The sequence below is a fragment of the Galeopterus variegatus genome, unplaced genomic scaffold (assembly GCF_000696425.1).
Source record: "Galeopterus variegatus unplaced genomic scaffold, G_variegatus-3.0.2 Scaffold1023, whole genome shotgun sequence".
NCBI classification, from domain to species: domain Eukaryota; kingdom Metazoa; phylum Chordata; class Mammalia; order Dermoptera; family Cynocephalidae; genus Galeopterus; species Galeopterus variegatus.
This window is the reverse complement of record NW_007727134.1, coordinates 134,813-150,297: the sequence shown is the minus strand read 5'-3', so window position 1 is coordinate 150,297 and position 15,485 is coordinate 134,813. Positions and strand designations below refer to the sequence as shown.

Sequence of the window (15,485 nt, the reverse complement as noted above, 5' to 3'; positions counted from 1 at the left end):
TCAGCATCAGGAGACTTCTGAGATATGTAGGCAGTTACTCCCTCCTTTCTTCCCCTCCGTAAGGGAAAACTGCACATGTGAGTTTTCTCATGTACTTAAACTAGATCAGCTTTGAAGACTTAAATACACTCTCCAATGCTGGGAGTTGTATGGCACACTACCACCAAGCAGCTGACAGGAAACCCAAGAGCTGTAGTAACACCATAGCAGAATTGACATGCAGGGTGAAATACCTGAAAAGTAGTTTTCCTGTGCTCTTGTTATCATAGCTGTATTGTTCTTTCATTTTTAAAAAAATTGTCTATTTTACAAAGTATACTTGGCTTTATCTATTATTGGTTGTTGATAGATGATTTAGCAAAACACATTTTAACAATTTAGTATGAACTAACATACTTGAGGAAGTAGATATACTTAATATTATATTGTATATATATGTTTTTTAAATTATGTATGTATGTGTCTTTGTATATATTCACTAATAACGTAAATTTACTGGTAAAAAGGATTCTTGAAGAATTTTAATATATCTAGAGTATCTTACTGAATATTTGTTAATGCTGTTTCCTCACCTTTAAAGAGATATTCAGGAATTCATATCATGCTGAACATTATTTGCATACTTATTAATTAATTGCCATGATATTTAAGCAAGAAGCTTTAATTCACAGACCTTTAACAAATATAGTAGTATAGTACTATATTTTTCATTTTTTGCAGAGTTTTTGTAAATTTTATTTGGCTCTTATATAGTGGGTCTGACAATTATATAAGCTGAATTTTTAAAACACCAGGAAAGAAAGAAAACAATTTTTGGGGTAAATTTCAGAAAATGCCATTGATCCATACCTTTTGGAATAAGGCTTTCTTGACGGGAGTAAGGGGAAAAAAACCTCTACAGGTATAAGTCAAACTGTCTTCTTTCTGACAACAAGGTCTTCCCTCAAGGACATGCTAGTCCAAATTGTTTTAATTCCATCTGTTCCATTTGTATGCAACACAGTATTTGAGTTTGAGTACTTCAGTGCTTCCTGTACTTCAGGCAGAACGACTGAGCATTTTTGGTTTCTACCAACATCTTTTACTAGAATTTGAAAAGGTTGACATTAAGCAAATAATCTGAGCCAAAGCAAAGCAATACCACAGCCCTGCAAAAACTTCTCCACAAGGAGGTAATTTTCACTTATTGATTCAGCTCACTCTCCTGCTGCCTCTTCCCGGTTTGCAGTCTTCCATCTATTTCAGACACACACAGCTGAGCTCTGGCACATTCTTGAAAAGCTTCTGCATGCAAAATAAAATACCCTATGGTCCAATACTGTCAAACATAAAAAATAAAGTCACCTGTCAATTAACACGACAATTGAGTGCCTTGTGACTTCATTATAATATTGAGGTTTGTGTCAACCTAGCTAATACGGCATCACCATTATCCTACCTCAGCACATTCTAGTTTACAATAACCTAACCTGGAGAAAAACCTTGCACTTACCTTTTACGTTGTGTTATCTGTCGTTCTGGGTATAATATCTATTGCAAATTGTCCATTTGAATAAATGAGGCGACAGTTATACCACAATACGCCTCTCTCCTGCAGCAGAAAGCAAGTTAAAAGGACTTCATGCTGTGACCTCAGAGGCAGGCACAGCCGCTCCCATCCTTCAGCCAACCTTCTGGGCAGAGCAGGTTAGATGACAGCAAAGCTGTCTCTCTACATACCAATAGTTTCAAATAAAGCATTCTGTGCTGTGAGCTGGGGGTTTACATCTTCCAGTTCGGCTGGCCCAAGTCAATGCTGCTTCTATGCCTGGAAATATCAAGCATTTCACTGCAGTCACTTAATGCAAGAAACTATCTGAGGCGACTTCACAAACCCTGTCATTCTGTTCAGAGACTAAAGAATGAGCACCGCATGCATAATTCATGCATTAAAATCTTCAATGCACTTCCTGTAGCCACTGTTCTATCCAGTAATGGGCTATTGATCACCTCATCGCTAAGACAATTGGAGCTTCGCTATTGGTTTATTTCCACAAATAAAATTACAACCTAAATCACAGGCAGAAGCCTCCAGCCCTGCAGCATCCACTTGGGTAAAACATTCACACAGACGAGATGACATTTGCATACTGCAGAATGTTTAAACTGGACTCTCTCTTTGGCAGAAATGCTACAGCATCTGTTTTATTTTATTCAAAAGACATACTTTCTGCAGGTTTAGGCTGATGAGATGACATTTGCTTACTGCAGAATGTTTAAACTGGACTCTCTCTTTGGCGGAAATGCTACAGCATCTGTTTTATTTTATTCAAAAGACATACTTTCTGCAGGTTTAGGCTGAATCTTTTATGAGATAACTGAGATATACAGTGTTGGTTTTATCCTACCATTTCTGGAACATCAACAAGGCTAACTGAAAATTTAAAAAATACATGAATAAAAGAGAGTGGAACTGGTATATGGCTATAAAATATAGGAGATTTTTACTTGGGCTTATTTGAATAAGCTTTCTTGGAAGACTTTAAATTAAAAATAATACATTTTTTATTTCAATAACGTGGAAGGGTTTTTTGGTTTTAGTTTTTAAATCATCATAGTGGATACATGTGTTCATCAACATTAACTACTTGGAACATATGCACCCTCACTCTGGGTATGCCAGTGGTTCTGAGAGTTCTTTCTCTTATAACTTAAGCTTCTAAGAACACACTATTGATTTCACTGCCTGAAAAAAGCAGGCTTTAAAACAAAATATATATTTAATGTTGCTAATATTTATCAAAAACGAACACAGGTAGCATTTTAAAATGTCATAATAGTATTTTCAAAATATACTGTAGTGGAAGATCCGTGAAAAACAGCAAATGCACATATGGATAAGAAATGTTTGTCCTTTTCTCAAAGTGTTTTGGATGTGAGAACTAATTAAGCCTTATTTTTCCACCAAAAGAGTACTGATCGTGATGTTAAGGTCATTGAGATGGCTAAAACCATGTCTTTCCAAAGTCTCTTTACACACACATACACACACACACAATTCATATTTCTACGTCATTGCCCCTGACCATTTGTGAAACCAGAGTGAAACCTTCAAGTTCATGGCTCAGGGCTAGAGTAGAGAATAACTGTCTGAGTATAACCAAGGTTTCCCATAATGGCACTGTAGGGAGCAATTCATCCTTAAAGAAGGGATGATCACACTGATTTTCAGTCAATAAACCAATAACAGCTGATATCAACCTGTAAAGGGTAAAACAAGTGCTGATGACAATAAGGATGGACTTTAAGGTTAGGGATGGATGTCCAGGGAAATATGTCTCCCTTCCAAGTGTATGTAAAGCATAATTGCACTTGACTGATAAAGATTATGCTAAATTATTCTAAATGGCAGTCTGAGTAATTAACATTCCAATTACTTTGTCCATTATATATTCCATATTCCATAATGTTTTGCTCTGTCCTGGGTAGCTTCTATTTTTATATTTATATATAGTGATGCTTACCTAACGTACTTCAAGTAAACTGCATAGTAGACTTTATTTTATAAAATTTATCTCTTCTCTGAGTAATATTCTTTATTCTTTAAGTAGAAGACTGAGACCTTATACATTTTAAAAATTACACTTTTATCAATTTAATCATCTACAGAGCAATTTCATATGAAGATAGTATCTCATTTAAAAATAATAGAAGTTTGAAAATTTTGAAATGTAACAGATACGAGGAAATAGTGTACAATCATCTAGGAAATCAAATTACTGACATGACCGACAGTAATTACAAATGTAAGCATTAGAAATTTAAGCTCCCCAAAATGACGTGATTCAACCAGTTGGTCCAGAAGAGCATTAGCTCAGTCCATCTCTCTGCAGTGAGTGAGTGGGAAGGCCAGTATCTTTTCTTGTATACAAATAACCATGATCCAAGTCTAAAATGAAGACTGTAACTCTGCATCTGCTTGATAAATTTTCAGGATTCAATTGTGTAAAGATGAGGAGAGAGATGAGAAAAACACACACACACACACACACACACACACACACACACACACACAACATCAACCTAGAATAGACCAAGATTAGACAACTTGGCTCTCCCTTCAAGAAAGAATTCACTATTCAGGTGCAAGAAGTGTATATAGCTGACTGTTTCTAGCTGTGATCTAAGGATCCACCTCAGCTTTTGGGTCATGGCCATGTATTTAAGAGGCAGCTCCGAGACAGCAAAGAAGAGAAGGATGTGGCATGAGAAAAACTATGGAGATGTGTTAGTCCCAAAGAAATCAGTTAAGGCAGGCAGCAAACAAGCCTTGAATGAAAATGGGGAAAAGTAGACAATTTTACTCCAAGATAAAACAATGTTCAAGGCTGTAATGAAGAGCCAACTTCCATTTTCCAGAAGTCTGGCTATGCCTGAGAAAAAACACTCAACCGATCTTTACAAATGGATGGAAAATAGAGATAGCCACTTTAGACAAATTTAATCTCTTTGTAGATCAAGAGGCTTTACAATATTTTGAATTTATAATTCATGTAAAATATAGAGTGAACTCTTTAATGTAAACAGAGTCAATAAAATGCATCAGAATTTGGGAGTAAATCAAAGCATATTTAGTATGTTAAATCTTGATATTTATTGATATATAAGTAGCCTACCTGACCGCTGTCACTTGAAAAAATGCATAATTTATTTACAAAATAAGAAAAAATAATGCCATGAAAAGTTAGGAAAAGAACTAAGCCTGTCAAAGTTTCTACATTATTGAGCTCAAGGGATAAATACTTTTGGAGAAGATTGTACTTATTCTCTGAGATTTGAGACATTCTTCCTAGTTTTAATGTCTTACCAATAGCTGCTCCCAATCATAATCTATTTACTTAATTAAAAATATTTATTGTGTACATTCTACATGCAGGGAATTATGCTAGATGATAGAAAAACAACTATATATAGGTCAGTGGCTGCCTCCAAGGGGTTCATACTCTAGTGAGGAAGACAGATGAACACATTGATGCAGAATGATGAATGCAATCACTACGATACACATCCAGATATGTAAATAAGATAATTACCAAAGCACACAGAACTGTGCCTAAATGCTAAGTAAGTGCTAGGTAGATGTTAATTCTTGTTTTTATTTCACTAGATTAAGCATAGCAGTGAAAGAAATATTACCCCTCAGGGCATTAGGAAATGGTTCATTGAGGGGGGTGAAATTTAAAGGAACTAAGTGTTACAATGGAAAGAACATGGTCTTTAATGTTGGGCAAATTTGAGATTAAATTCAGGCTTTAATGAATTTAATTCTTTGACCTTGGACATGTCATTCATATTCCATGAGCATCAGTTTACCATGTAAAAATCAAGTTAAATATCTATGTCTTTCAGGTTTTTGTGAGAATTAAATAAATAATGTAGATCACAGTCATAAAAAATACAGTGTTTGTAGTCAGCCAACGAGAGTTTAAACCCTGCCTTAATTTCCTTATCTCTAAAATGGGAATTTTATCGACCTCATAGAGTTTTAAGGAAATTCAAACATTACAATGTCTTTATGCTACTTAACACAGTTTCTGACACACTATGAACTTCAGAAACTTAGATTTATTTTCTCCCAAAGCTTATTCCTGGAAGAAAAGGCTTGAAAGGAAAGACACTTCCAGTAAAGGGAACAACATGTGTATTGGCAGAGAGGCAGGACACCACATGATATGCTTGAGAAACTCAGGTATCTATATTATGAGAACTTTGGATACAATGGATGTTCTTCCAGGTGATAAGACAAAATTATATAGAATCTGGTTTATATATGGTTTCTTAAAAATTGTGTTAAAATTCTGATTATATAGTGCATTTTTAACACTGTTAAGGTATTGATGTTATTCTGCAGAGAGAAAAATTTAAAGATTTTCACCAAGAGAATAACATGGTAAGATTTGGGGGGGACATGATATGCTTGAGAAACTCAGGTATCTATATTATGAGAACTTTGGATACAATGGATGTTCTTCCAGGTGATAAGACAAAATTATATAGAATCTGGTTTATATATGGTTTCTTAAAAATTGTGTTAAAATTCTGATTATATAGTGCATTTTTAACACTGTTAAGGTATTGATGTTATTCTGCAGAGAGAAAAATTTAAAGATTTTCACCAAGAGAATAACATGGTAAGATTGGGGGGGGGGGGGATAGAGACTAGATGTAGTAACCAGAGGCAAGGAATATATTTAACAGAATATCATTTATAGTACACCAGAAGTGATAAGGGCCTAAACAAGGCAGATAAATAGATATGGAGATGAGAAAAATATTGTAGAGATATCTAAACATTACAGACAGTAATACTAAGTAGAATTATGAGGTTGGAAGGGACCATCACTTTATGGGCATTCACATCTTATACATCAGAGACACTGGCACAGCACCATGGATCCCAAAGCCACTTTTGCTCTGTATATGCCCATGCTCCATATCCCAGCTCTTTCACCGTTTAAAAAGTGCTTGTACCACAGACACCAGAGCCACCACTGTAGTAGGAGTGTCCACACTGTAGGGCTAATGCAGAAGTAGCCTTGCACTCACCTGCACTCCAGACCCCAGCTCCAATTGTGATCTGTGAGCACACTTGCCTTGCACACAGTTATCAACATGGCAGGAGGAGCACCTGCACCCAGGACATCAGAGAAAGCAACACTCTAGACATCAGAACCGTGGTTCCTCTATGCATGCCATGCTTCAGACCCCAGCTCCATGGTTGCTCCATAAATGCTATTCTGGTGCCACCATCACCTAAAGCACACCCATTAGATGGATCTGTTGCCAAGAGAAACCTGCTAGGCCATGACTCTCTCCATGGGAGATAAAGAGGTCAGGAAAACCCCAGCAGCCTTTGCCAATGAAGATGCCAATAGCCCTCACTGCTGCTGTAAACATCCATAATCTTAGCTACTGTGAATCCCTGAACGAAAGCTGAGGGAGTTCATTACCACTACACCTGTCTTACAAGAAATGCTAAAATGACTTCTTCAAGATGAAATGAAAGGACACAAAGTAGTAACATAAAAACATATAAGAGTATAAAACTCTCTGGTAAAAGTTAACATATACTCAAATTCAGAATACTCTAATACTGTGAAAGCTGAGGGAGTTCATTACCACTACACCTGTCTTACAAGAAATGCTAAAATGACTTCTTCAAGATGAAATGAAAGGACACAAAGTAGTAATATAAAAACATACAAGAGTATAAAACTCTCTGGTAAAAGTTAACATATACTCAAATTCAGAATACTCTAATACTGTTTTGGTGGTATGTAAGTCACACTTTAGTATGAAGGTTAAAAGAGAAAACTATTAAAAATAACTATAGCTACAACCATTTGTTAATAAATACATGATATGAAAAGATGTAAAGTGTGACATCAAAAACCTGAAGTGGAGTAAAAGTATAGTTTTTTATGTAACCAAAGACAAGCAATTATCAGCTTAAAATAGACTATTATAAGCATAAGATGTTATATGTAAACCTCATGGTAATGACAAAATAAAAACCTATAGTAGATACACAAAAGATGAATTAAAGAGAAATGAATTAAAGCATACCACTACAGAAAATCATCATGTCACAAAAGAAGACAGCAAAAGAGAAAGAAAGAAAAAAATGGTCTGCAAAACAACCAGAAAACAATTAACAAAATGACAGTATTAAGTCCTTACCTATCAACAATAACCTTGAATGTAAATGGATTAAGTTCTCCAATCAGAAGACACAGGATGGCTGAATGGATAACCAAAAAACAAGACCCAGCTATTGCTGCCTATAAGGGACTCATTTAAGCTTTAAGGACACACATAGACTAAAAGTGAAGGGATAAAAAATGATATTCTATGTAAATGGAAACCAAACTAGAGTAGGGATGTCTCTCCTTATATCAGACAAAATAGACTTTAAGTAAAAATTTGTCATGAGATAAAAAAGGTCATTATAAAATGACAAAGGGATCAATTCATCAAGGGAATACAACAGTTATAAACATATTTGTATCCAACATTGTATAACTTAAGTACATAAAGTAAATATTAACAGAACTAAGGAAGAAATGTAAATACAATAATAGTAGGGGGCTTCAATATCCTGCTTTCAACAATGAGTAAATTGTCCAGACAGAAAATCACAAAGAAAACAGCAAACTTGAATAATATTATAGACCAAATGGACCTAACAGACATATACAGAATATTCTGTGTAACAGCAGCATAGTACATATTCTTGTAAAGTGCACACAAAACATTCTCCAGGATGGATCTTATGATGGGCCACAAAACAAGTTTTAGCAAATTAAAGAAAATTAAAATCATATTAAATATATTTTCTGACTGAAACTAGAAATCAATAATTGTAGAAAAGCTAGAAAATTCACAAATATGTGGAAATTAAACAATGTACTCTTGAATGACCAATGGGTCAAAGAAGAAATCAAATGGTAAATTAAGAAAAGATCTTGAGACAAACAAATATAAAAACACAACCCAAAACTTATGAGATGCAACAGAAGCAGTTCTACAAAGGAAGTTAATAGTGATAAATGCCTACATCAAAAAAGGAAGATCTCAAATAAACATCTAATAATTTATCTCAAGGAAATAGAAAAAGAAAAACAAATAAATGCAAAGTTAGGAAAAGGAAGGAAATAAAAAAGATCAGAGCATAAATAAATGAAATAGAGGCTAAAAAATAATAGAAAAGATTAATGACACTAAGAGTTGGGTTTTTTTAAAAGATAAGAAAAACTGACAAAACCTTAGGAAGAAGATTCAAATAAATAAAAAAAAAATCAGAAATGAAAGTCATTATAGCCAAAACCATGGAAATACAAAGGATCTTAAGAGATTACTATGAACAAATATACACTAACAAATTGGATAACCTAGAAGAAAGTGGATAAATTACTAGAACTACACAATCCTCCAAGACTGAATCATAAAGAAATATAAAATCAAAACAGACCAGTAATGAGTATTGAGATTGAATCAGTAACCAAAAATCTCCCATCAAAGAAAACCCTGAACTAAAAACTTTATTAGTGAATTCTGCCAAATATTTTTTTAAAAATTCCTTCTCAAACACTTTCAAAAAATTGAAGAGGAGGGAACACTTCCAAATTCATTTTATGAGGCCAGATTTACCCTAATACCAAAGCCAGGCAAAGACACTACATGAATGGAAAAAATTACAGGCCAATATTCCTGAGGACCATAGTCACAAAAATTCTCACATCAGTGTTTTCTAAAGGTGTTTTGTGTTGTCTTTATAAAATACCAGTGAAAATCAAAACTCTAAATAATGGGGTTTAATGGCTATATCTGCATTTCCTTTTTTATGACACATAATCTCAAGAACTTAAATATTATCAGAAAATTCTCATTATGTCATTGGCTATTACAATTTTATGGATTACAAAATAAAAAGTAAATTGAGCAAAACTGATATACATGAGAGCATATACATGTAAAGGAATAATTTTATGAGACCACAATTAATTACCCTGATAACAAAGCCAAATACCAAAGCCAGATAAGGACAGTACAAGAAGAGAAAATTACAGACCAATATCCTGATAAATATAGATCTAAAAATCCTCAATAAAATTCTAACAAACCAAATTTAACAGTACATTAAAACAATCGTATATCATGACCAAATAGGATTTATCCCTGGGATGCAAGGATGGTTGAACATATATGATACACCACATTAACTGAAGGAAGAACAAAAATTATATGATCATCTCAATAAATGCAGAGAAGACCTTTGCCAAAGTTCAACATTCATGACTAAAAATCCTACCAAAATAGGTATAGAAGGAACTTATCTCAACACAATAAAGGCCATATATGAAAGTCTCACAGCCAACATCATAATCAATGAAGAAAAACTGAAAACTTTCTTTCTAAGGCCCAATATAAAACAAGGATGCCTGTTCTCACCACTTCTTTTTAACACAGTACTGGAAGTCCTAGCCAGAGATATTAGGCAAAAAATAAATAAATAAAAGGCATCTAAATTCAAAAGGAAAAAAGTAAAACTGTATCTGTTTGCAAATGACATAATTTTATAAGTAGAAAACCTTAAAGACTCGACCAAAAAACATTTAGAACTAATAAATGAATTCAGGAACGTTGCAGGATACAAAATCAACATAAAAAATTAGGGGTATTTTTATACAGTAACAATGAACTACTTGAAAAAATAAATTAAGTAAACAACCCCATTTACAATAGCAGTAAAATTAGGAATAAATTTAAACAAGGAGGTGAAAGAGAGTTACACTAAAATGAATGAAATATCCATGAAAGTATTTGAAGAAGACCTGAGTAAATGGAAAGATATCTCATGTTCATAGATCAGAAGGATTAACACTGTCGAAATGTCCATACTTACTAGAGCAATCCACCTGTAGATTTGAATGCAATTCTTATCAAAATTTCATTCATATTTTTTTCAGAAACTTAAAAAGATAATAATTATTATGGAACTGCAGAAGACCCCAAATTGCTCAAGCACTCTTGACCAAGAACAAAATTAGAGGCATCACACTTCCTATTTTTAAATTATACTGCTAAGCTACAGTAATCAAAACAGTGTGGTTCTCATTTAGAAACAGACACATCGACCAATGAAACAGAATAGAAAGCCCAGAAATAAACCTGCATATAGACAGTCAATTAATCTTCAACAAAGGTGCCAAGTATACATAATAAGGAAAGAATAGTCTCTTCAACAAATGGTGTTGAAAACCTTGATGTTCATATCCCCCCCAAAAATAAAATGAGATTCTTATCTTACACTATACACAAAAATCAACACAAAATGGATTAAGGTTTAAACAGAAGACCTGAAATTGTAAAACTTCTAGAAGAAAACACAAGGAAAGCTCCAAGGCATTGGTCTTGGCAATGATTTTTGGATATCACACCAAAAGCACAAGCACCAAAAGCAAAAATAAACAAGTGGAATTACATCAAACTAAAAAGTTTCTGCTCAGCAAAAGAAACAAATGAAAAGGCAACACGTGGAATGTGAGAAAATACTTGTGAATCATTTATCCAATAAGCAGATAATATATAAGAAACTCAACTCAATAGCAAAAAAAAAAAAAAAAGAGGTTCCAGTCACGATGGCAGAATAGACAGTCCCCAGTGTCACTCTCTCCCACAAATCAACCAATTTACAACTATAAAAATGTAACAACAGCCAAGCTGGAGCCGCTGCAGCTCAGGGGAAGAGGAGGAGAGACCTACAGAGTTTATGAAGGGGGAGAAGCCATGATGAGAGAAAGAAAAAACTGCTTGAAGCATTTCAGGCCACATCTGCTTTAAGGCAGGAACTGCTGAGAGCATGGAGCAGGAGTCGGCAGAAGCTGCAGCTGTGCCCCTCAGATGAAGTTGCTTGAAGGCAGCAGGGGAGAAGAGAGCCTTGGCGGCCCCCAGGACAGCAAGACCACTAAGAGGGTTCCTGTGGACCCACATAGGAGCGAGGAGCCAGAACAACTGAAAAAAGAGAGCCATTCAGAGACAGGTGAGTCATTGCAAGGGACCAATGCAGGTCCTGTCCCATAGGAAGTGTTTGGAGCATGGGCGGTGGGAGACACAGGTCCACTGGGAGAACGATGGGACACAGCAAGTACAGCTGAGCCACCCCCAATCAGCACAGGACCACTCAGAGGAGACTGGTCAGGAATGCAGAATTACATGGGGTTCAATTTGATGAAAAGATTCGGGTCCAGATGAAGTTTCTACACAACCCAGGTGCACCAGGTCTCTGGAGAGCCAGAAGTACCTATAAAGTCAACCATTAAACCCTGAGCTGCACAAAAAGTCTTCCCTAAGGGAACAGCAGCAAAGCAGCAATTTAGCTCAACCACACAGCTCAAATACTAGTTCCCATAGGAAGTTCTCCCATTTCAGAAGTAAGCAAAGGACAAAAAATTAGTTCCGGCCCAGGCACACCATCAGCACCTCAGGCCTCACCCGGGGGGCCTGGGGCTTGGAGCCGAGGACCGGACCCCCCACTCTCATCCAGGCACACCACCAGCACCTCAGGTCCTATCCGGATATGGAGCCAGGGACTAGACCACCCCCCACAATCAGGAACACCACCAACACCAAAGAGTATGCCAAAAACATCACCTCCATGTGGGTGGCCCACCGCAGTAACCACGGCTGCTGCAAAAGTGGCTAGACACCACAAGCACCATGCAGATGGTCTGCCAGCTGCTGGAGTGCATTGACACAAGGAGAGTCACCAGCAGAGACCAAAGAAAAGAACAGGATGTCTCTCTCCAGAAAGCCCATTCCAGAGGGGCAGAAGAAGCACCTGCTCTATGATAATATTGGGGGACCTGAACACACCTCTCATCATTGGACAGATCATCTAGGCAACAAATCAACAGAATAACCATTACTCTTTCAGAGGGAGAGAAGAAATCTAGGGTTATCAGTGGTAGGGGGGAGGGAGAAGGGTATAAGGAGAGATTGGACAAGGGGCATAAAGAATGAGAACAATTTGTAACAGTATACATACTAGTAATTTTGATTTGATCAATATATGTCAACAGTGAATCCCAAAAATATGTATACTCAACTATGATTCATTAAAGAACAATTAATTAATTAATTAATTGAGTAATTTAAAACAAACAAACAAACAAACAAATAAAAACCAGTTAAAGAAATAGACATTTTACAAGCAGGATATAAAAATAAACAACAGCTATCTGAAAATGTGCTCAAAAACTCTAATCATCAAGAAAATGAGAATTAAAACACAATGAGCTATCACTTCACACCTGTTAGAATGGCTGTTATTAAAAAGCCAGAAGATAAGTGTTGGTGAGAGGGACATTATACATTTTTGGTGGGAATGTAAATCGGTACAGACACTATTAAAAACAATACAGAGGTTCCTCAAAAAATTAAAAATAGAATTTCCATTTGATCAAGCAATTCTACTTCTGGGTATATATCCAAAGGAAATAAAATCAGTGTCTTGAAGATATATCTGCATTCTTATGTTCATTGCAAGACTATTCACAATAGCGAAGATATGAAAACAAACTAAACGATTATCGATGGATGAATGGATAAAGAATTTGGTATTTACATATACATATATACACATATACAACAGAATATTATTCAACCTCAAAAAGAAGGAAATCATGCCATGTGCAGTAACACAGATGAACCTGGAGAACATTATGCTAACTGAAATAAGTGAGACACAGAAAGACACATGCTACATAATCTTACTTATATGTGAAATCTAAAAAAGTCAGATTTATAGAAACAGAGAGAATGGCACTTATCAGGGTTTCAGGGATGGGGAAAATGGGGAGATTTTAGTGAAAGGGTACAAACTTGTAGATAGATATAAGACAAATAATTTCTGGAGACATAATTTACAGCATGGTGACTATAGTTAATAATAATATATTGAATACTTAAAATTCTCTAAGAAAATCGATTTTAAATATTCTCACCACATGCACACAAAAAAGGTAACTATGCAAGGTGATAAATATGTCAACTAGCTTGACTGTGGAAATCATTTCACAACATACACATAGGAGGATTCCTCAGAAAAGTTCATGGAAGTATCTGTATTATTTTAATTCTATTTTTCCATGAACTTTTTGAAGTCCCCTCATATATCAAAACATCGCCTTTTTATCTTTGTACACCTTGTACACCTTAAATATGCAAAATTTTTATGTGTCAAGTATACCTCAATAAAGTTGAACAAATTTAAAAGAGGGTTTATTGTATGAATGCATGAATGGATAAATGCTAAAAAAAAATAGATAACATATTCAGTACAGTATTTTGTTAACATTAAAAACTCAGGCTCCCTTAATGGGCTTTCAGCCTCATTAGCATTAAACAAGTTTTTACTTGAAAACTTCTGAATAGATGTATTTTTAAAATATCACATCATGATTATAGTGAACAAATATATATTATGTGCATATATGTGGATTTGTATATGTATACTAACATTCTAAAGCTTTTATGGAAATAATTTCACATTAGTGTACATCCCATGTACATCCTCTGTCAACCCCAAATGTAGTCAATATCCTGACTGTTAACAACATAGATTAGTTTCACCTGATTTTATTTTTTACACAAATATTTAAAACCAATCTGTAGAGCTGTAAAATTATCCAGATATTAAGCCATTTCAAATATAACTTTGGACAAAAGTTTTATATTCATAATCTTCCCATTCTTATTTGATGTATATATATAAAATGTGACTGTTATACTTTCATTTAATATGGCAATTTTGTAAGTTCCTTTTGATACGCATACTTTGGAACACATTTTATTTCTTGCCAAAAACTGGTCTCATAGCAGGATATTAATGTGCCATTAAGTTCTCTTGTAAAATATTTGTTTTTGTGGAGTTATTTCATAAGACCATCAACTTAGCTTCTTTGTAAAGAGTTTTATCTTGAAACTAGAGACTGTAATTTCCTGGAAAAGATTTCATCATAGACATATGTCCCATGAAATTAAAGAGGTGGGCATAACAGTATCTTGAAAGTACAGCTAATAGTTTAGTTCTAGGGAGTAAGTGTAGAGATCTTTGTAAATGAGGTGATGTTTGTGAGGATTTCAATTAAAAGTAGGTAACAGACTTAAATTAGGGAATAAAATTCCTAATTTATAAGGATAACATATGATCTAGACTGACTTGTTGGTACAACATTGTCATACGCAAAATTCTTGTCTAGAGAGACCATTATACGACTCAGTATAATTATGTTTGAAAAATAATCCAAATCTGACATACAAAGAAAAACATGTTTAGAGAATGGAGACAAAAGATGGTTGGGGGCATGCAGATGTGAATGCAAAGAATAATACCCAGCTTTCTTTCAATTGCCTAACACCAACTTGAGCCCATTCTTTCACAATTATTTATTGATGTGGGCTATGGGTCAAAATCCAGTCTGGTGCTGGGAATATAATGGCCCTTCTCCTCAAAGGCTTAGAACCAGTGGTCTGTTGGAGCCAACCCATAACAGCTTATAAGAGTCTCTTTTAATTTTCAGGAAATTTTGCGAACTGGTTGTTAAACATGGTCATTATTAGTTATTAAATGATATAAACTTAATGATTAGATAAATTATATTTAAAAGTAGTATAACATCATTCCTACATATCTTAATGTTATCAATGCCTTAAAGATTATATACCCCTATATTATCTACATGATGGACTTATAATATAATATTATGCTGTTGGGCACGTCTTCCCAACACCATGTTCAGTGACGTGATGTTGATACCTTGAAATCAACCATGATTTCATATAATATTTAGCATGACCCAAATTATTTATATATTATTTAGCATATAATATTTAGCATTACCCAAATTAGCAAATGCTACAAATTAGGATTTCTTTTTTTTTTT

At 34.7% G+C, this 15,485-nt stretch overlaps 1 protein-coding gene across 3 annotated transcripts in view; it reads right to left on the bottom strand.

The window, feature by feature from the left end:
- Window positions 1-15,485, bottom strand: part of CNTN1 (contactin 1) — a 294,489-nt gene that overhangs the window by 155,942 nt on the left and 123,062 nt on the right. The window contains exon 1 of one of the 3 annotated variants that reach the window (XM_008574258.1): window positions 1,493-1,857. The exons of 1 other annotated variant lie outside the window; for it this stretch is intronic. The gene's annotated coding sequence lies outside the window, so the exon portion shown is untranslated. Of the gene's footprint in view, window positions 1-1,492; window positions 1,858-15,485 lie in introns of those variants that run through there. One more of the 3 variants, XM_008574259.1, reaches the window with a different exon arrangement.